The sequence below is a fragment of the Ursus arctos genome, unplaced genomic scaffold (assembly GCF_023065955.2).
Source record: "Ursus arctos isolate Adak ecotype North America unplaced genomic scaffold, UrsArc2.0 scaffold_15, whole genome shotgun sequence".
NCBI classification, from domain to species: domain Eukaryota; kingdom Metazoa; phylum Chordata; class Mammalia; order Carnivora; family Ursidae; genus Ursus; species Ursus arctos.
In genome coordinates, this window is record NW_026622819.1 from 11,821,672 (window position 1) to 11,844,721 (window position 23,050).

Consider the following 23,050-nt stretch of genomic DNA (forward strand, 5'->3'; position numbering starts at 1 on the left):
GGGTCCCCGTTCAAATGCCCTGCATACCAGCCTCCTCCGAGAAATCCTACACTACCGGAAACCATCCTTATTGTCGTCAACCGAACATCGCCCAAATGATCACAGGGCTCAATCTACATCTAAGACCTATTATCCTACAGCAGATTTTGGGAAACTTGCTCAACTAAGCTATTCACAGCATTGAAAACAGTCTCTTTTCCTCAACTAGACTATGAATCTTGCTAATTGAGGAAAAGTGGTTGGCAAACCATAGATGATTTCCCACAGATTAAACTTTTTCATCAACACATTAAATTCTGAAGAAAGATAAGGAGGAGGAATAACAACTTTAAGGAACAAAGCTTAATCATTTATAAAAGCTATTTTACTTTTAAAACCTATCCTAAATTTTGAGGGGGAAAAAATCCTTGCCCAGCAAAGCATCCAATTCTCTACCAGAATTTCCCAACAGCTCGTAATACCAACAGGGCACAGTTCTACTCAACAGTGCAGTGAAAATTTCTGGCAGCCCCCTTCCAAGAAAAGCAAGTTTTAGGTCAAGAACCCCCAAATATTGGTATTTTCTGGTCTGAAAATTATACTAAGAAATCAGTCTTTAAGCAGTTACCTTTCTAAAACAAAACATAATTAAAAAATTTAAAATGTAACAGAAACTATTGAAAAGGTATTAAAAGGTTGCTGCCACAGACATAAATTTATTATCTCAGTGGAAATTCTGACAGCTTTCCACGCGTAAATAAATATTATTTCCACTATTGTGCTTTGTTATAAGGTCCCCAAAATAGTTGCAATGAGGGAAAAATGTTTCTAGGTTATAAATAAGCATATCCTTTCCAAAAAATTCAGTAACAAAAGTCAACTATTAAATTGCTAGTTAATGGTTCTAGGAGTAGTTACACACAGAGGGAAAAGTCAAAATAAACAGATTATATTAAGTAAATAAGCAGACTTGTGGAAGTGTTCGAGTCATCTAGAAAACACAGTATGAGAATTAAAAACAAATTCTAATAGATTTATTTAAAACTGGTGCAAGCAGTGTCGGACTCTTGATCTCAGCTCAGGTCTTGATCTCAGGGTTGTGAGTTCAAGCCCCACCTAATTAGAAACAACAACAACAATAACACAGGGGCAAGAGGAGTTGGAGGCAGTGAAATTCCAAAAAAGGTTAAAGTGAATTTTAATTACCATTCGTGCTTTAGGACCTAGGTTTAAAATGGGGATAAGGATCTATGTTCCACCAGGAGAACAACGAAAATTTTGGAAAGAATATGACTATTGAGATACTGGAAACACACCAACACCTACTAACCTTTTTGCAAGGAGAAATTTAACTAGTTAAGATCACTTCCAGCCTACCTTCCAACTGACAAAATATGTCTAGCTACAGCCGAATAGTTAAGTATCCATAGGCGATTTCTGGGTGCTTAATGCTTCCAATCTTGATGCAGACACACTGCTGCTTCGGTGGGCTCCTAGCCTGGCCAACTTGATGCAAACGGTCCAGCAACCTGCACTCTTATTCCTGGGTCTGGATCAGCGGGGCAGCAAGCAGAAAGCCCCTGAGGTCAGCAGCTTTCCTCTCACTCATGTTAAGGCTCATGATAGACTGTATCTTCTAATGCCTAGAGGCAGGTAAATACTCATTCCATTCTTAAATCACAGCGTAGCCATAGATGTTGGAAGGTCTACCAGAGAAGAATTGGTTTGACATGCTCATTAAAACCGAGGTCTCTTTCTTGATATTCTGACACCCTGGGCTCTCTAAATTAACTCAGGTCTTGAAGAGGGTTCATTTGTGGCCAAAGGCGTTAGCCCTTCATGGTAACAGGTAATAGCCAAAACCAAGCTCTTACCTTCTAACCTTGGACAGCTTGTTGAGCTGTTAGAAATACTTTTTTATTTTTATTTTTTTTTTATTTTTTTTTAGTGAGAATGAGAATCAGGGGGAAGGAGCAGAGGGAGAGAGAAAATCTTAAGCAGGCTCCACACCCAGTGTAGAGCCTGACACCGGGCTTGATCTCATCACCCCGAGACCATGACCTGAGCTGAAATCAAGAGTCGGACACTTAACCGACTGAGCCACCCAGGCACCCCAGAAATACCAGTCCTCATAACACCTGCAGCAATGGAGGCTAAAGTAAGATTCTTGCTTGCTCTTTCCCTGGCCTGATGTATAGGGACGGGGCCCTAGGGCTATAGGAGTAGGAAAGGGTGAGGATTACATTAAGCATAGGATTGAAAAGGTTGCCGAACCTTAAGAGAAAATAGTGATCTTTGCCAGAGACTTTTCAAAGCAGCCCAGACATTACCCCTTATGGATTGGCCTGAGTTGGGCCTGAGGGGCATGAGCCCAACTGACCTGAGGCCCTGGCCAACTCATCAAATATTAGGCAAGAAGAAAATGACCCAGCACATATTTATATGTGCTCGTGGGTCATTCCTTCGTCCATGGAACCGGAGTATTTTTATGCGAAGGGACTATTAGGGGCTCTGCAGTCCTCCAAAAATGCTCTAGCTCCTCTTTCTCGTATCAAAACTCTTCAGTAAGACACGTCCTAAGAGTTGGCAGTGGGAGGAAGGAGGAGAGCAGCCAGCACCGGCGTGGGCCTTCATGCTGACATGCATTCCATCCAGACCCGACCTGGCCCAAGTTTAGAACGTGGCTTCCCTTCCACAAAATTCCTAAGCAACTCGTAAGTAACTCTAAAGTGATTTTATATAAAATTTTAAAGTTCGAGGCAAAAAGGCCTGATGCCGTGGCAAAAAACAGGAGCTCTCCCACTGGCCTGTCGGCCCTGCTGTCTGTCCCTGGCCAAGCTATCTGCCCCCTGCAACTAGTTTCCTCATCTGTAAAATGGGGATGACAGGAGCCACCTCACACGGGAGAGCGTCCGTTTAAAATGCTGAGTTTATGCACGGTCTGGAGGAGTAGGCCCTCCCTACGTGGCATGACTATTACTGTTACTATTGCTAATTACAGTAAAGGCGGTTAAGCTCAGGGGACAGAGAGAAAAGGACTCTGTTGAGGGAAACCCCATTTTTACTGCTGATTTACTAGGGGATTTCTTGAGATTCTTAAAAAATGTAAAAGTCTATTGTGTGGTCTTGGGCAAGCCACACTTACCCTCCCTGTGCCTTCTTTTCCTCATTTGGAGAAAGAGAATCATCACAGGAGCAGCTTTGCAGTGTTATTTAGCAGATTAATAGAGTTAATCTCCGTAAAAGGATTGAGAGTAGTTACCCGGAACACAGTCAGGACTAGATAACTTGTTTGTTGTTTTACCATGTTAAGACAAAGAAAAACAATGTCCTCAAATAAGTCAGCCAAAGTAGGAAAGAAAAGCCTATTTACTTCACTAACATTAATGAATCAAAAAGTGTTAATCATTACTTTTGCTGCTAGTACAGCTAATTTTAATTTTTATGATGGTCTCTTCACAAGGTTTTTAAAAAATATATGTAAAATTCTAGATTTGTACAGAGTTGGTTACATTTTAAGATGCTTCCAGATGTATTTTTAGTTCTGCTGAGACTAAGAGACTAATGTTAAAAGAGACGAATGCACACCTCTGGTTAATCATTAGAATAACTTGGGCGAGTCTGTGCCATTGTGAAAGGGAGCCTTAGAACAGTCTGACAGTCCGTTCTGGTGGCCAGCTCAGCACACGTTGAAATGCTTCTCAAGTCCAGGACCATTGACTTTGAAAACCAATTTTACAATCAGGTTCTCGATCCTTGCGATGGCTTGGTGTGTTGGTGATAAAAAGCAGCAGGAGTCTGCACTCTACCCTAGTAGGCATCGACCGCTGCTTACGATCCTTTAATTTCAAGCCTTCGGAAGATCCAGAAACACCCATACAGTGTTACTATGAATTTTTGGCTCGTGGGATTCTGGCAGATGCTCCTGCTGGCTGCGAATTACTTTTCCTGTTTGTCTTTCTGCTTATCCAGTCACCCTCTTTGTCTCCTGCAGGAATCACGCTGGGGTGGGGGGTGGGGTGGCAATCCTGTCCATTTCCAGACAGCCCAGAGCACCTTCCCTGGTGCAAGCATGCAGGCGGGAGCTGCAGTCACTGGAGGGCCCTCCCCTGCCCCAGGCGACGGGAGAGCAGACAGAGGGGAGAGGCTCCAGCACAAACAACTGGTCCCCCAGGGGCTGTCTGCTTAATTCCAATGGGATTATGTTATTTGGCAGATGGTACTGTGCACACTTTCTGATAAAGGACAGTTTAGAAACAGTTTATTTTTTCAATAAATCACTTAACAAACATAGCAAAACACTCCACGGTGTGAATTTTTCTGCCAGTGTATACAAACTGCAGGTGTGCCCAGGCGAAAACCCAGCCAGACCCTTCCCGGCCCCCAAGGTGCGCGCAGATGTTGGCCATGGTACAGGATCACTACCCACGTCAAGACAAAGAACACCGAAGGCCAGAGCGCTGGGGACTCGGGTGTTTGTAAACAACAGGGGAATCTCTCTGAGCAATAACTAATCATAAACATCTGAGCAAAGATCCTTCAAGCGATTTTGACCTAGCTATCCAATATACCTTCACTTTGCTTTTTGAGCAAATTGAGCCTAGTGCCCTGTTAGTTTAACACAGGGGGAAAGGTCTCGAAAGTAAAGTGTGGACGTGTCAGTGGGTTGCCATAGCAACCGCAGAGGCACATTCTCCGCTTCCTGACTTAGATTTCAACCTAAGTGCTCAACTGGGAAGACACCAACTTCTGGAAAAGGAAAGATTATGCTCTTTCATTCTAATCCTTACCAGAGACAGTAGTGAGGGCAGGTATAAAATTCTGAAGTGCGCATTTCCCCCCTCCGCCCACAGTTGTGGCTTGCTGTCCGACTGGGTCCTCCTAAAGCATACTATACTAGCATATTCTGCAGCCTGAATTCTTAGAGTTTTATCAGTTAAGAACAAAAACCAGAGAGATTCCCCCCCCCCCCCCGCCTTAAAAAAAAAATCTTTAGTGTAAAAAAGGGCTTTTGTTTGGTTCTGCTTTCAAGGCTGGGGAGATTCTGATCAGTCTCCAAACTCCTATTACCTTCAGGCTGAAATCCAGACTAGAAAATGTCAAGCCCGGGATTTTCCTTTTCCTAGAAGAAGCGACAAGACACTGGACAACAGAATGAACGCTTCAGTGGTGCTCACCGTGCAGCATTCTGTTCTCAATATTCTAATTTTGCACCATAAAGAGGACACTCTGTGCACATCATCTGTGGGACCCAGGGTTTATTCTGACCCGGGGAGGAATGTGAAAACGGAACATCTGCCATCAGAGGGAGGAACCCCTGCCTTGACTGCCAAGCACCATGTAACCAATCACAGACTGAATCAGAGCAAATGACCAATATCCGACCTTTTCTGTGATCTAACATAATAATGTCCAGGCTGGCCTTGTCCAAGACAGCGAGCCACACCCCTCCACGAATGTCACCAAAACCTTCTGAGAATAAGCAAGACAATAGATGAGAAATTGTTAAATGCTTTATTCTGGGGACTCTTGCCATATCAGTGATGGGTGGTAACATTTTGCTTTCCTCCCAACCACACTCTCTATAAAGCGGTTTGCTCAAAAAGAGATTCCAACACTGATTCTCACAAAGTGGAGCATCTGGCTAGAGCGAGGAATTCCCCCAGCACTTTATGATAGTTTATTTTTTCCTCTTTCTGTATCCAAGATACACGGTTTAAAGATTTCTGAGAAGGAACATGATGTTACTCCAGCAGGGTGTACGTACCCACCGTTTTCTATTTTGTCCTAGGACAGAACCACATGGAGAAAGTTGTTTCTGCCATAATTTCCCAGGAAGGAGGTGAGGGTGAAACAGGAACAAATCACAAACATGGGTTATTCTTTTCTGAATTCAGACCTCAACCAAATTCTGATTTTTCTAACTGGTTTTTTACCATGTTAAATTTGGAAACTAATATTCTATCATAAGGTAAATTGAGCTGTGCATTTTCTTGATCTGTGAGTTGTTTTTTTAATTATGTATCATTTCTTTTCCTTTTTAAAATTTTAAATGAAAAAAATTTAAAACGGCTTTATGAAGGCATATTCAACATGCATAATTAAAGTATTCAATTCGATGTTCTGCCATATATATACACCAGTGAAGACATCGCCAGAATCAAACTAAGCAATTCATCCGGCACCGCGAAAGCTTGCCCCTCCTTCTTTTTCTAAATTGAGATATAACTGACATATAACATTGTATCAGTTTCAGGTGTACATGATGATTTGGTATATGTATGTATATATTGTGAAATGATCACCATTCGTCTAGCTCACATCCCTCAGCACACATAGTTACAGATCTTTTTCTTGTGATGAGAACTTTTAAGGTCTACTCTCTCGGCAGCTTTCGTGTATATAATACAGTACCGCTAACTCTAGCGGCACAGCTATTCTAATAGTTGCTTTAGTGGCCACGTTCAAGCAATAGTACTTGCCAATGAATTTGCTGCCTAAGGTGGTTTCTAGAGGTGACACATCATTTGATTTAGTAAGTACTACATTTTCACATTTCCTTCAAAATTCTGATTTATCAGGTTAAAGGAGCTCCCACCGGCTTTCTAACGATGCCTAGGCAGCCTCCTTGGAGTCTGTCCGGCAGGAAGAGGTGTTCTGACACCTGAAGACGGCCCCGGTGTGGGTCGCCTGGCTGGCTTGGTAGGTGGAGGGCGCAACTCTTGATCTCGGGGTCGTGAGTTCAAGCCCCCATTGGGTGTAGAGATTACTTACGAATAATCTCTTTAAGAAAAAAAAAAGACAGCCAAGGTGCATCCTGAAAGGTGACTCCAAGGACCTCTATGGCAATGGACAATGAAAGCAAGACAGGAGAGGCTTCCATTGAGTGGAGCCCTGGAAAAGAACTCACAGCTGCTCCAAATTAGCATGCCTTTCGGTTTTATGTAACTTGACAGGCTAATACCTTAATCGTGAGTTTTTCTTCTTTACCCTCTAGCACGCGTTGGGAAATTTCCTAAAAGTTTTAAGGGAAAATGTATATGACGAATACACTTAAGGATACTAGTTGTCACTACTGGGTTTACATTCATTAGGTAGAGTGGGGCAAACAAAATGTTTAAAGGGACAAAGAGCTAACATACAAAGTTTTGTTAAACAAAACAAAACAAAGGAAAAGAGTAGGCCTCTTCTATCTGGACAAACAAGGGACCCAAGGGAAAATAATTAAAGCTTAAAATTATGTGGTATTTCTTTTTTAAAATTTATTTTTTAAATTGGGTTAAAATATGCATAATACAAAATTCAGCATTTCAATGATTTTTGAAGTGTGAAGTTCAGAGGCACGAGCACATCCGCACTGTGGTTCAACCATCGTCATTGCCCATCTCCACAACTTTTTTCAACTTGCAGAACGGAAACTCTGTCCCCATTTAACACCAGCTCCCAATTCTCCGCTCCCGTCAGCCCCTGGCCACCACCGTTCTTTCCATTTCTAGGAGCTTGACTCCTCTAGGGACCTCAAGAGTGGAATCACGTATTATTTCTCCTTCTGTGACTGGCTGATTCTACTTCGCATAAGGACGACTTGGTCCATCCATGCTGTAGCCTGTGTCACTATGTGCTAATTTAGTTTCCTCCAACTCCTAGAATTCTTGAGTTAGGTGCCAATTCTGAAGCTCTAAGGAGTTAGTTTTAAGAAAAACGTAATGGGTTAGTGCTTTACAAAGGGATAATAAACTTGGAGCAGTTTCTACCCCCAGAAGATAGGCAAAGGCAGACTAGAGTGATGCTTTCACTGAAATTGGATGAATTCCTGAGTATGATATGCAGGAAACTATTTATTGTGAGGAAATGTAACAATTCATGTCAGCCGGCTTTGTTTAAGGCAGAGAGGGTATACCCCTAACCGGTGTCCTCTGTGTCATACTGATCTCTTCCGAGAGCTCTGAGGCCGGGGTGTGGTTTTTGGCTCGGCTGCTGGGCTCCCCACATCATTCCCTTGCCTGCTGGTCCCGAAGACTGCTGCTGTTTCAGGCATTAGCGAACCGCAGCAAAAGCTCAGCTCACTGGCAGGTCTGAAGGCTGAGGACAGAGACCAGTTCTGACCAAGCAACACCCCCAGCAGACCAGCCTGGAGTGTCCACACCAGTTCGGCCACGTATCACCTTCTGGCCTATAGGTGACAGAGATGGCTCAGCCCCTCCTGGGACTCTCCTTAGGAGCCAGCTAGGACTCACTCTACATAAGACAGGGTGGGGCAACTTGAGTGAGCCGACCGTCCAGGCCTGCGGAGTATCAGAGCCGTTTGTTTGCAGCATCCTGAGAAAATGTTCAGCTGAGTTTCTTGGGCTGGACTTGCAACACCTGGCAGGGGCGGGGAGTGTGGGCTTTCTTCTGTCTAGGCCACGTCTGATAAGAAATACTCAATTGTCTCCTCCGTTCACTCAGTGCTCCTGAGCCCCACCACTAAGCAATCAGGTTACCATTGCATGGGGATTTCCCTCCTTTTCCTCTCTCAGCAGTAATGCCCAGAGCTGAATGTTCTGGACACGCGAGGCAGAACACGTGGAGATCCCAGCACAGCATACCTGTTCTACCCAACCATCTCCTAGATTCAGCACACTCTGTTCCACTGTGGTTCCCTGCAGCACAGCAAAGAGCTTCAGGGTCTGCGGGCATCTGTACTGTGGACAGAACACTGAGCGATCAGAACCTTCGCAGACACTGCTCCCTGCATCTGGTAACTGCCTCAGCCTCGGCAGCAGAGACCGCATCTCCTGGGCTCTTCAGCTCCCTAATGGACAAGTCGCTGGGGCTCTCATTTTTCTGCAACACACTAGACCTCAGTGAACGAGAGCCCCTCCCAGCAACTACTGGGGGGTTGACCAAACACGGAGAAAAGAGCCCATCTGATAGCAGAAGAGGCCACGGAGCGGGAGCAGACCGACAGGCCCTGGGCAGAAGGCTGAGCCCAAGGGAGAAGCAGGCAGGAGGAAGCTCGGGAGGAAGGCGGGTGCTTCCCCTGCTGCCAGGCCCTGAGAGCCGTCTGTCCCTTCCCCGACGTGTCCTGGCTCTTGGTCTCTGTGTTGGGTGGGGAGGACACAGGCCAGCACTGAGAAAGGACTAAGGAAAGAGGGGCAGTGAGCATGACCCACTGAGTTAAGGCAGACCCTACTTCCAAATCTGAAAGCCCAGGCAGCACCTGTCAGACACCGCGGGCTCACGTGTCACATGCTCAGGCATCTGCTTTAGACGCCTACATGTGACCTTTTTTCTCTTTTTAAATTTTATCTATTCATTCATTTATTTACTTATTTTAGGTGGGGGAGGGGCAGAGGGAAAGAGAATCTTTAGCAGGCTGCATGCCCCCTGTGGAGCCAACTCGGGGCTCGATCTCAGGACCCCAAAATCATGACCTGAGCCAAAATCAAAAGTCGGGCGCTCAACCAACTGAGCCACCCACGGGCCCCTAAACGTGACCTTTTCTTAAGGGAACCGACCCTTTCCTCCTTCTTACTGCTCTGAACCCACGAAGCAGGGATGAAGGGAAGAATAGAGTGTTCTGGCATCATCTGCACCGTTCTGTCCTGGAGCCAAGTCCACATTCACATCCCTCACAAGAGGGAACGAGGCTCTTGGCTGAGGAGCGGAGCAACTTTATTAGCTGGGCTGCTGGCTTTGTCTCTCTCTGCCTCGTGCCTTAGCTGCCCTGAATTTGGGTATTAACATAAAGGCCTTTTTTATTTGTTCATATTCCCACGGTTGGCCGTCTTGGGACGACTCTGATGTCGTACGTTCCTCTCTATAGCCCATTCTTTCTCTGCACCCTAAGCAAACAGGCTCACTGGTTTCCTGAGCACACGATCCTGTTCCACGTGCCAAGTTTCGCTGACCTGACTTCTGGCCTCAGGTGGTTCTAGCTCCATGCGCGCCACCTCAGTGCTTTCGCCAGACTTCTCGGCCACCGGCTCAGCAGCAGCAGCAAACTCTAATTTAGAAGAGGTCCTGTAGCCTGAAGACAGACAAGTTCGGTGCTTTTCAGATGACAGTCTTGCCAAAGGAAGGGCTCTGCGTTCAAGGCAGTGCAGGGCTCTGGGGCGGGGGTGGGGGGAGCCAGGAAACCAAACCACTCAGGGCACTGGTTGGTGGAGAGGAGCAAGATCCTGGTTGGTGGGACTTCCACGCACGCCAGGAGGGCAAAGGACGAAAAAGGAGGCCCCTCAAAGTGAACGCCTCTGCGGCCAGTAAGGAACACAAAGAGCAGGGAAGGGGAAGAGGGCAGTTGGCGATTTTGAAATCAGATCACCCTGGCTGTGGAGTAAGCACAGCACGTGAGGATGCGGGGGCGGGGGGGGGGGAGTCGGGGGGGCCTGTAATCCTGAGCGGGTGGCATGCTTCAGCACAGAGAAGCAGCAAGTTTTCAGCGCTGCTAAGTGAACACAGAGGTTGTAATCAAGGAGGGTATCAAGGGCTTCATCTGTCCGCCTGGGAAGCGCCTCTGCCCAGGGCTGATCCTTTCATTTCCGCCGGCCTCTGGCTCCGCACCATACTCCGCCCGCCTGGGGCCGGTCGCTGCTCAGGCTGCGGGCATGGCTGGGCCCGCAGTGCCAGAGTCTGTTTGGTGCCTGAGTCTTCCTGACAATCTTGACATAAAGAGAGTTTCTCCGACTCAGTATGGGAGGACCCTACGCCTTCCAATGACCACTGCTCTGTGTGAAACCCTGGGGAAAACGACAGTTGGAAATTCAATAAGGATTTTTAATTCCTTTTCTAAGTTTTATACTCTGTTCCGTAAAGAAGAAAAACTTCAAGTGTTATTATTGTGCCATTCTGTGATAAAGCAGGAGTAATTACTAGGAAGGAAATGATATTATAAGGAGAGGTAAGTTATAAATTATTGTAATGATCTGTTGGGTAAAAAAATAGTGGTTCATCTCCCTTGACTTTCTATCTCATCCCCCCCAACATTAAAAATTCAAAAAGCAAGCAAATAAACAAAAATACCTCAAAGGGGAGAAAAAAGAAGAAAAATGCTTTTATGCCCAGGAACTGTCCACCCCTGGAAACAAACAACAGCACCGGCATAAAAAGCCTATTTCTACGTGTTGGGAAACCACACGACATGCAGACCATAGGAGTCTAGAGTCCCTACAAGATTAATTGTACCGTATTCCCATCCAGTCCGGCTGCAGGCTTTAATTTCAAAGCCCCATACCAGCTTTATGACAAATCCATGCTCTATCTCCTAAGATTTTTTTCCTTTCTTTCTTTTTAAAACTGAATGCCAGGGTGCCTGGGTGGCACAGCGGTTAAGCGTCTGCCTTCGGCTCAGGGTGTGATCCCAGTGTTCTGGGATCGAGCCCCACATCAGGCTCCTCTGCTATGAGCCTGCTTCTTCCTCTCCCACTCCCCCTGCTTGTGTTCCCTCTCTCGCTGGCTGTCTCTCTCTCCGTCAAATAAATAAATAAAATCTTTAAAAAAAAAACAAAACTGAATGCCATCCCATTAAAAAAAAAAAGAAGAAAAAAAAAAAGAAAGAAGAAAAAGAAAAACTGGCTTATTTCAAACCACCTATAAATATTTTATACTATACTAAGGGAAACTTTAAAGAATACGAAACTATCAAAATGTTGCCACAGTTATGTAATCAATGACTTAATAAGCTCAGAAGAGAAATAACTACAAACAAGTACATGTCACAGCTCTGGGTTAAGGAGGACAGGGTTTTAGTTTACAATACAGCGCAGTGTTTTAAAAACACACGACTCTCATTTCCACGCTTTCCCCTTTGGACTTACCTGTCAAGCTCCGTTGCTAAGGAACTGGCACATACTAGAGATCGGATTTCTTCTTTGTAAACCTGGGGCGGCAGGTACATCCCAAGTGCATTTTCTTTTCCACCTTCCCATTTGGATTTTGGAGAGGGCAAGCACTCTAGTTCTATTTTTAATCATAGTCTCTCATTTTGTGTCATGGTAAGTGATGTAACCCATTCAGAATCCCTAAAGCAAAGGACTTTCCCCTCCTACAATGTTAACAATACACAGACAGTTCATAAAACTATTGATCAAAATAAATAAAACCATTTGCACAGAGAATTATTACAGGTAATCGGCGATACATTCAATGGAGGGAGGGAAGATGGGCTTAAGAGCAATATTGTTTGCTATTAGATTAATATTACTTCAGTGTTACTTTCCGTTCGGGTCCCCCGCTATGACATGTAATATAATATTGTCCCCGCTGTGACACAGAATACGGTGCATTAAAAGCTTGTCAGTTTGGCCGCAGCCCATTCTCACGATGAAAAGTCCAAAGTGCATAATGCTCTTTACATGGTAACTGCTCCTGGCCGCTGTCGCTCGTGCATCGGGGTCTGCGCAGGCTCCCCCCAACCGTAGTTGTGCAGAAGAAGATACGCACTTGCCCATCAGACAGGACTGGCATCCTTTAAGAGGCTGCTTCAGTGGTCATTTGGATGTGTACCCCTACAAGGAAGCTGGTCTCGGGGGACTTCCAGGGCTGAAGGTGAGGGCCATTAACTAGGAGTGTGGCCTGCGGGGCGGGGACTCCCCAGCATCCTTCCCCACCTGCTGGGTTAAGACCTCCTCACCAGGCAGCGCCCGTAGGGCTCAAATCACCCTGACTTCTTCCCTCAGGTGAAAACACCTCACACAAAAAGGCATGTTTTGGCGTGTTTCCTTTCACAGAAAATGCTTCTTACCCCAAACACAAGAATAATTGTTTCTCAAGGTAGTTGGCCTCACTGGTGTCTACGCTAAGACCGGTTGGTGAACCCGAGTATCAAGTCCATGCAGCTGGTCATTCCCTCCCTGACGTGGGGCCAGTTTCGACATCCGAGAGGACTGGCTTTCCCCTCCAGGTGGGGAAGGGTAGCCACTCTGGTCACACACTAACGTGTCATCCTGGTCCCACTGCAGACCTGAGCTGAGCCGTGTGCCAGGCAGCGTGCTCAGGAAGAAGTGGGGTCAACTGTTTGCTGTCCCTGCATTTAGAGGGACAGATGCGCTCCAGCTGATAAAAGATGTGGGCCCTAGGCTGACCTTGAGCTCATCGCCTATGTTCTGTGGCTTAGAGTTTCAAGCAATGGGTGATTCACTTCATCCGTTTACTTTACCCAAGCCCATCTGAGGCTCCCCCTGTGCTGAGTGCTGTGAGAAAGGGAGCCCTGCCTCGGGGCTTCGCGGTAAGTTGGGGACACAGATGTGGCACCACCAAGATGCCAGGAGGCATGGGGCGCAGGAGCCCCCAGGAAGGGTGGACTGCTGCCATGAATGGAAAGGCAGTGGCCATCCAGGCAACCTGATCTGAAATTAATGAATACTTGGAAGGGAGGCACTATCTTTAAGAAAAGACACCCGATTTATGAAAAGGTGCTGAAAAACAAAGGAAACTCCAATGTCTGCCTGAAGGTACAGCCAATGAAAGCCCAGAGAGCCCACACTGAGGGTTTTTTTTTTTTAACCCACTGATTAGATTTTAAGAAAGTAATACTAGGCAGCATTGACAAGGAGGCAGGGCTGCAGTTCACGTGGGGCAGTTCAGAGCCGTGCCGGGAGGGTGGAGTGAAAGCGGGCAGGTCATTTTGGCAAGGCGGAGCACTATGATATGAATGTTGGGGGAAGCACAGAGCCATGTATGCAAGAGAGAACCCAGGGGGACTGGGGTGGACCCTGCGTGTGACGCTGAACTCTGCTACGCTTGCGCTGGGATTCTGGTTTGATGCTGAAAGGGAGCACACATGTTCACTAGGACAGAGTGGGGCCTCAGACAGGGACCAGGGAGGAGGCTGAGGACACGGAGATCCCCAGAGCAGGGAAGGCTGTCCCTGGGCTGCAGCGCGCAGGAACCCGCTGGGCTCTCAGCAGCTCTGAGCTCTGCCACTCCTCCGCTCTCCAGGTCTGTTTTCTGACTCCACACATTGGACATACATTCTGACTCCAACATTGGACTCCATACTCCCTGGGGCTCAAAAGGACCCAGGGCTGGGAAGGAAGGTGGAGCTCACCTCCAAGAGGTAAATGACGCGGCTGGGGCCAGGGGGCTCTATGACCAAGCATGGCCTCTAGAGACGTCCGCTGGCAGTGGCCTCCCTTCTCCTTCTGGAAGGGTTACCCTACGTGCCTCTGGGTCGTGGAACAACTATCACATTTAATGAGAATAGATTTTATAAGCTGTGAAGTCCTCTGCAAAAGTGAAGTGAGCACCAGGCAAGGGGAAGGGCAATGTTCATTTTGTTGCCTCCTGAAATAAGGTTATTTACTTCTGCTGAACTACAAAGAGAAAAAAATGGGTTAGGTATTTGGCTTTCCATGTAATCTAAGGCATTCGATTTGCCTTACGTTGGAGATGACATGGCTGATTCTCAAAAAGAAAAAAATGTCTGGATATAATATATAATTAGAGATATTCATTTTACAATATGGATATGGTCCAATTACAGAGAATATCTTCACTTCCCCAAATCCCCATCTACATTCCGAGCTTCCTAGTGGCTTGTGGGTCTCTTCCTGTGAAATGCTGCTTTTGCATTAGTTTTCAAGAAGATGTCAATGAAATGCAAGCACAGGTATGCCTAAATCCACGGATACAGGTAGGTATGATACAATTTTACTCACTAGAAAGCACAGCAAGTTACTATAATCACAGTTGATGAGTCACGTGCATCCAGAAGACGCTTTCATTTTCTTATTTACTTTAATTACTGATGTATAATTGACGTACAGTTTAGTTTCATGTGAAATGCAGTGATTCGACGTTGGTCTACACTGTGAACTGATCACCACAGGCTAGTTACCATCTGCCACCAGACAGTTAATTAAATAGTACTGACTGTATCTCCCAAGCTTTGATTTTAAGTTAACCCGACATCTATGGGTGGCACCCACCACCCCCTCTCCCAGCCATGGCCTTTCTTACATTGTTATCAAACCAATTGTACTTAAAGTTAATTAAGACAAATGACATTTCTCAACATTACCACTTTCCCCAATTCCTACTATTCTAACAGCATGCTTTTCTACTACTCCTAGTTGCAGATATATGATACTTTAATAACATTAAGGGTTAAATAACTTTGATGGAATGGCCTGGAAACCTAGCCACAAGTCATAATATTTCTATAGCAAAATATATTCTAACTGTACTTTATGAATTATAACCAGACTGTAAGCTCTAGACAATAGTAAAAAACAGATAAACAAACATAAAGCCATAAGAGGAACCCGTCTAAGGTTAGTCCATTCCCTACTGTTTACCCAGCAAACGTTTAATATACAGAAAGAGCAAACTAGGGAGCCTCATCAAATTTAATTCCAGATGGCATCTCTCCGCTGTCACCAGGCACCTGGTGCAAATGTAATTTTATCCTTAGTGCAGCACCGTGATGAGGCAGATAAATTTCCTTCCCCCAAAGTCCTCATATATTCCGATGCCAAATATTCAGAAACGTTGTTGAATTTTCCCTCTCACTATTTCATTAAGGCAAGTGGCTGAGAACTGACTGCATTATAATAAAGCATTTTGTTACATGTTGAAGGAAAAATGAATATTCATAGCACCTGGATTTAGGTAAAAAGGCAAACAGCTCTCACTTATAAAGGATGTAACCAAGTTGTCCCAGGAAGGGAAGGAGGAGGAGGGAAGAAAAAAGGGAGAGAAAGGGAGAGAGAGTAAGGGGGAGGGGGAGAGAGAGAGACACACAGAGACAGACAGAAAGATGGCTCTACAGACACAAAGTATTTTTGTAGCTCCCACCATTACCCATATTTTGTATTCTCTCTCAGGCAAGCGATTTCAAACATTTCATTAAAGTTATTAAAAAATGAACATGATTGAGAAATGGGACTTGTTCTCTTCACTCCAAATCAGCTCTTGTAGAGTTTGGCGACATCATCATCCGGCGGCCCTCCCCCACCCCATCTCGTCCTTAGCCAAGCCCACCAGATTCTACAAGGTGTTCCCTTTAGGTTCTCCCTCCCCGCCCCTGCCCTATTCTAGGCCACCTCTCTGGTGGTTTCCTTGCAGCTGGTCTCACCTCCCTCTAATTCATTAGCCCTGCTGAAACCAAAATTATCTTTCAAATATGCAAATCCAAGCACACCACACCCCTACTAGGAACCCTTCAAAGTTTCCCACTGCTCTCAGGATCTAGGCCAAACTGTAATGTTGCCGGTCTGGGTACAGCTCGCCCTGCGGTCCAGCCCCTGCACCCTCCTGGTCTGGTCCCCTGTTCAAGTCATAGGGACCATGTGTCATTCCTCACCCGGAATTCCCTTGCTTTTCAGAATAGGGACACATATCCTCTTTAGGTCTCAGCTCAATCAGAAAACTTCCCTGACCCTTAAAAGTAAAAGTTGCTCTTATAAGATCCCAGAGGAGATCATCCCAGAGGAGAGCACATTCTGTAGAAAGTGCCTGCCTGTCTGCTTGTCCTCCAGGATAATCGCTCCACAGCCAAGAATTGTGTCCATCCTTTTTCTTATTCTGTCCTTAGAGACAAGCACTGTGCCTGGGACATCGTAGGTGTCCAAGAAACATTTGCTGAATGAACACATTCATGAACACTCTTGCCCTCTGTGTTCTATATTCCCCATTATTTAATAGGGAAAACACTCTGAAACAGTACGGTAGCACCTGCAGAAACAGGTTACAACTTTTGGCTCATGAAGCACCCACCAGACTTTAGCTTAGTAAACACCTTGGTGGACCACTGCCATAACTGTCAACAAAATTGAGAAAGGCCTGGTCCCACCTGTAGGTCTGAATTAGAGAAGGGGGTCAATGGGATGTGCAGCTATCCTCCTCCAAGTCTGTGACAAGCAGCAGCCTATAATTCAAGGTAAATGTAACCCATCATTTCAAAAAGCACATGTTATCTAAATCCCAGTAATTCAACTTAAAAAACAAAACAAACTACCGAGAAAATCCAGCATTAAGTGTCTTTTCCCCAAAGTGGGGGAAAAAAAAAAAGCAACAACAGTACTGCTGGTACACATGCTGTAAAATCCAAGTGTTTCCAGCATCTGCCTTCAGCATGTTTCTGCCTGCCCTAACCCAGATGGCTCCGGGTTATGAAATCCCCCTACTGTAAGTCACTGACTCAGTATCAAGGAAAGTCAGAGAGTCAAGACAGTAAAAATAAACAGCTGCATGCCAGGCTCAGAGTCTTAGCAGTACTCCTTCACACACATGCAGCGCTTGGTACTTCTCAAAGCACTTTTGTGTGCAGTATCTGTTGGGTCTACACCTCCAAAAGAAGGTATGCAAACCCTTTCTCCCTGGTTGACAGCTGGGAAGGCTGAGGCCACAGAGGTCAAGGTTTTGGCTCCAGGTCATACAGCCAGCGGGTACAGGGATGGAGGTCAAACCCAGGGGTCCTGTCAGGAGTGGGTGCCCTTTCTCTCAACCTTGCTGTGGTCGGCTTGTGGCACTGCCAGAAACTACTGGGCAGACGTAGTAGGGAGGACACGAGAAGCCACGGGAACTCAGGACGCCTCCAAATGAGTGCGAGCCATTTCCCCTCTCTCTGCTCTCCAAGGTAGACCTGAAATAGCCAGGAGACCAGGTGGAATAGGGGAAGCCATAGTCAGGGTGGTAGGAAAGAGAGAACACTTTCTCTTCCAGTTCCCCTAAATATCACTAGTTGTGCATTTCCCTAGAATACGGTCAACACCAACACCAATATTCTCTGAGACTGTGAGCAGGAGCCCTCAGTCCCAGGAGCCTGGCTGCTTGCCTGAGGGGCTGAATGACAAAGGGCACAGCTATTCATTCAATCCTTTCATCTCTGAAGTGGGAAGGTGACCCCCCACGGTGCATGCCAGGTGCCTGAGGGCAGGGCCTGGCATCTAGAAAGGCAACCTTTTTCTCCTCTCCCAGGTGCTCACTTGGGAAGTTGTAGGAAGCACAGGTCATCATCAGCATCACTGAACTCATCACAAAAGCACTTCTCGGGGCGCCTGGGTGGCTCAGTTGGTTAAGAGCCTGACTCTTGATTTTGACTCAGGTCATGATCTCAGGGGTGTGGGATCGAGTCCCGCTTTGGGCTCCCTGCTCAGAGGGGAGTCTGCTTGAGATTCTCTCCCTCTCCCTCTGCCCCTCCCCTCCATGCAAGCTCTCTCAAACAAATAAATCTGGAAAAAAGGGGAAAAAAAGCACTTCTCTGCCTGGAAAGCTGCCGGGACAGGTATTTTCCCAAACATATGCGAGTAAAGCTAACACAATTCCTTTCCTCCCTGTGCTTCTGTCTCACCCCCTGCAGAGTAGGGATTCAGTCCAAAACCTGCCCATTGAAAAGAATGAGAGTCCTGAAACAGTTTAAAAGTGTAGCGTTATGAAAAACTGAACTGATCTCTCAGCATTAAACAGAATGCTTTTAATAAAAGAAATCGTTTGAAGGAGCTGGGCACCACGTGGCTTTGAGAGAACTCGCGTGGAGGTTCCCGGTGGCGGGAGTCACTGGGCTGTGAAAGAGCATCGAGGCAGGGACTGCCCGCCGCGGGCCAAGGACACGGCACATTCACGCATGGTACCGGCAGGGGCAAACTAGAACTTTCTGCAGAAGCATGGTGCCACACAACAGAAGCCTGCGAAGGGGGCACATGTATCTTGCAAGTATTTCTACTATTAATCCAAGGAAATAATCAGGTGTGTGCAACGATTTCTGTACCAAAAAAAGTTCCCAACCATTATTCATAATAGAACGAAATAGAACCGACTTGCACATCTGACCACAAGGGAATAAATTATGGCATATCTGTGTGAGAGAACGCGAGGAAGCTATTAATCATCACGTGTTAGATGAATACTTAAAGGGAAAGTGCCTATGATCTAAAATGGAAAGAGGTTACAATTTTGTTTTAAAATATGTGCCAAAAAAAAAAAGGAGGTGGGAAAACTCGTGGTAAAATAAGCTACAGCTGTTAACCTCTGGGTGCTCGGTTTGCACGGGATTCTTAGTTTCTTCAAAAATTTATTGATTTTCCTCCCCTCTACAGTGAAAATGAATTTCTAAAACTAGAATAAAATTAATATGTGTTTTTTTTTTTTTTTTTTGAGAAGACAAATCCTCTTCAAAAGCCACAGGCTTTCCCAGTAGCCTTTTTTTTTTTTTTTTTCCCAGTAGCTTTTGATGTTAATTAAAACTTTTTTTATTTTGATAAAATATATCTTGCATAAAAAATATCATTTTTGCCATTTTTAAGTATACAGTCCAGTGGCATTAAGTACATTCACATTACTGTGCATGATCGATCTCCAGAACTTTGTCATCCCAAACTGAAACTATACCCATTAAACACTAACTCCCCCAAACCCTGGCAACCACTATACCACTTTCTGCCTATGAGTCTGACTATTCTAGGCACCTCATCTAAGTGGAATCACACCCACGTTGTCCTTTTGCGTGTGGCTTCTCTCACTTAGCATGTCTTCAAGGTTCACCTATGCGGTGCTATACATCACGATTCCATTCCTTCCTAAGGCTGAGGAATAATCCACTGTATGTGTCTGCCACACTTGGTTCTATGATGCTAGCTTTTAAATCAGACTTTAATGTTTATCATGTGTGAACATCGAAATGGCCAGCAGTTCTCATGACTGAAGGATGTATATCATCAGAAGAATTAAAAACACCAGACAGGGGCGCCTGGGTGGCACAGCGGTTGAGCGTCTGCCTTCGGCTCAGGGCGTGATCCCGGCGTTATGGGATCGAGCCCCACATCGGGCTCCTCGGCTCCTGGGCTATGAGCCTGCTTCTTCCTCTCCCACTCCCCCTGCTTGTGTTCCCTCTCTCGCTGGCTGTCTCTATCTCTTTTGAATAAATAAACAAAATCTTTAAAAAAACAAAACAAACAGGGGCGCCTGGGTGGCACAGCGGTTAAAGCGTCTGCCTTCGGCTCAGGGCGTGATCCCGGCATTACGGGATCGAGCCCCACATCAGGCTCCTCCACTATGAGCCTGCTTCTTCCTCTCCCACTCCCCCTGCTTGTGTTCCCTCTCTCACTGGCTGTCTCTATCTCTGTCAAATAAATAAAAATAAAAAATCTTAAAAAAAAACAAAAACAAAAACAAAAAACAAAACAAACAAAAAACACCAGACAGTACAAGGAAAAAAGTTATTTTACACAGAAAGTGAAACTCCACCTAGCTAGGACCCACTAAAATCTACAATATCAAGCCAAAGTTTGCAAGAAGAAAGAATACCAAGTGCTACATGCTGTAATAACAATTAGTGGCCCCAAACGCAGTTATGTGGGACCAAATGCATGTGCGTCATTTTGTATGAGTAATTAAAAAGGCTTGCCACAACAATCGGCATAGTGGTTGCCTCTGGGGGACCAGGGAATCTTCTGGCCCTATGGGAATGTTCCATATCTTGGCCGGGGGGGGGGGGGGGGGTCACACAGATATGCATTGGCCACTTGTTAAAATTCACGGACCAGTACACTTAAGACCTGTACATTTCACTGTATATAAATTTACCTCGATTTTTAAAAAGAAATGAAAAACAGGCTTGCCAGGACCCTCTCTGAAAGAAGACACATTAAGCCTAAAAGAAATTTGAGTAAATAAGAATTCTAGAAAAACAGGTGGTTCTGCAGCTCACTACTGACGCTTTGCTGCCCTTGTCTGCATGGGCCCTTCGGTGGGTCTCCGCTGTCCCTATGAGTGAGTCTGAGCTCCTTCCTCTTCACTGCTGAACCACTGCTTTGTCTCAGGAAGTCTGGTAAACACAGGGCGGGCTATCTACCCATGCCAGGGAACCTGCCCAAACTTGGTCAACAGCTCCATAGGTATGCGGCCCAGGTGGTGTAATACCTGAAGGTATGTCCCTTTGTGTGGGAGTAGAAAGGAGATACATCTTGACTATCTGTCAGGCTCCAGGTGTAGCTGAAAAGGGAGGGGGTAGGCACTGTGACCCATTTTCAAAGAAAACAAGGTCTCCAAGAGTGCACCAAGGAACCAACCACATTCGAATGTGAAATTTGGGGCTGAGAAGACACACTTTGACTCCCTTATTTCGGATCCAGCTGGCTGCAAGGGGTCTTTCCGGTTGCTTCTCCACTGGGCTCGGCTAGACTCACGAAGAGGGGAAAGTTACCTCTTTCTCGTTAGGCATGGCTGTTTGTTACTCTGCTCTGTGCAGTCTGTCTTTATAAAATGTCAAATTCAGGCCACACAGGGTGGGAGGCCTCCTTGTCCCAGCCACAGTGAATTTCCTGCCAGGCCATTTAAAGCACTCAGATGTCGGACTTTTTTTTTTTTTTTTTTTTTTTGTAACCTGCTGTTCTAGATTCTCTGCACTACTGTTCCCCTCTATTAAAATGCATGGCCCAGCGGCCAACAGATCTCCAGATTGTTTATGGAGCAGCATTCAAGAGCATACAAACTTCTCATCGTCTCAAAGGCAGCTCCGAAAACAGAACGGGCCCACCGAAGCCAGATGGCAAATCGGAAAAGGACAGTCAGAGGCTCAGATATTTCCCCAGACTTAATGTTATATTTCTAAGAAACCGAGTAGGGATTCTGAAAAGCTTATCGACATGGACTCATTATCACTTAGTTAAGACAGTTACCTGCAGCGACTGGCTCTCACAGCCATAGAGGCTGGCATAGGTCTGCTGAACCTCGAAGCTTCCGGACCCCAACCAGTCCTCTCTGGGTTGCTCACAAAATGAGCTACCTTTACTTCTCACATCCTAGGAGATCACGGCCACAAGGCCAGCTGCGGCCCCTTCCCGCCCGTGGCTCACCTGGCTTCCTGGAAAAAGCCTCATTAACCTGCCAGTGGACATTCTACTTTTCAGCCGTTTCATTCCAGCTAAATGTCCCGAGGGGCCTCCACCTCTCCTTCCCAGTCACCTTTACAACTGCTTATCCAAGGATTCACACTGTTACTCTTAATTTCCTGCCAGCCTCGAGTCAGACGCCCCCCGCTCCCCCGCCCTCCACCAGCCGTGGCCTCTGTCCAGGCAGAGAGACACCAATGAGGCACAGAAAGTGTGCTGGTGAATGCACGCTTGGAGGTGAGCACAGGTGACTCTTGCCTCCCTCCGCTCCAGGATAAGGAGCCACGCACAGCCCCTCCTCCACCCTGAGGCTGGGGACAGTGAGGTCCACTCCCATCAGGAGGCGGGCTGCGCATCTGTACCCCCAAACCCACCTTTACAGACAGCCAATCCTCTAATAGTGCCAAAGATGTCAGACTCTTCGACAGCCTGGCCCATCTAACGATCAAATATGGTATCAAGATACCATAAAAAATGCAAAACCCAGCAAGGACCTGTGAGCTAACTTAGACCAACATGTGCTCCCCCAGCTAGAAACGAAGCTGGTCCTTCTGTCCTGGGGGACCCCAGGGCACTTCCTGAACCAGATGTGCAGGCGGTTTCTGACAACTCCTTGTCTAGGGGAGAAATGACCCCCTTGGCTCTGACAAATAACCAAGTTATCTCCCATCCAAGGATGGACTTTGGGAACATTTTTGGTATAAAGGAGCAATCACACAGAAGCAGCAGAAAGTTGTGGTGCATGGGTCTGTTAGTAGACCAAGACAACTGTCCTCTTTGTCATTTTCAGCTCGTTTGTCCTCAGTACCGTGGGTGGTATTTGGCTGGAACAGCAGCTGAAGGATCCCCAAACCATGGAAAGAACAAAGACAAAGCAAACAGCAGGAAACCCTGAGTTCATGGCTTGCTATGAAGTCTGCTAATTGACCTACCCTGTGTCTCTGTATTCACCTTTGCACATGGGGTGCTTCCCGCTTCGGTGACAAGGGCATTTGGAGAAGAGGAGGCAGGGGGTGACCCCAGGCGGAAGACAGCTACCTCGGAATGGCTGGCACAGCCTTACCACTCCACTGCGACTACCGAGCACCTCGTGCGTGTGATCACAAACTGCACTGTGCAATGTACACGTTTACACACGGGTGCCCCTCCGATTGCAAAAGTGTTTCACGCATGTCTTCTTAACCAGGATCTAAGCAATTTGAGGGCAGGGCCATGTCAAAGACGGCAATGCTTCCCCCGTTCAAAGGTCACTTGCTTGA

At 46.3% G+C, this 23,050-nt stretch overlaps 1 protein-coding gene and 1 long non-coding RNA gene across 2 annotated transcripts in view; one reads left to right on the forward strand and one right to left on the reverse strand.

Moving 5' to 3' along the window:
• Nucleotides 1-23,050, reverse strand: part of ANKH (ANKH inorganic pyrophosphate transport regulator) — a 129,914-nt gene that overhangs the window by 99,980 nt on the left and 6,884 nt on the right. The window lies entirely within an intron of this gene.
• Nucleotides 2,440-7,293, forward strand: LOC130543688 (uncharacterized). The gene is made up of 2 exons (XR_008959186.1): nt 2,440-2,693; nt 5,056-7,293. It is a non-coding gene; the product is annotated as an uncharacterized LOC130543688 (long non-coding RNA).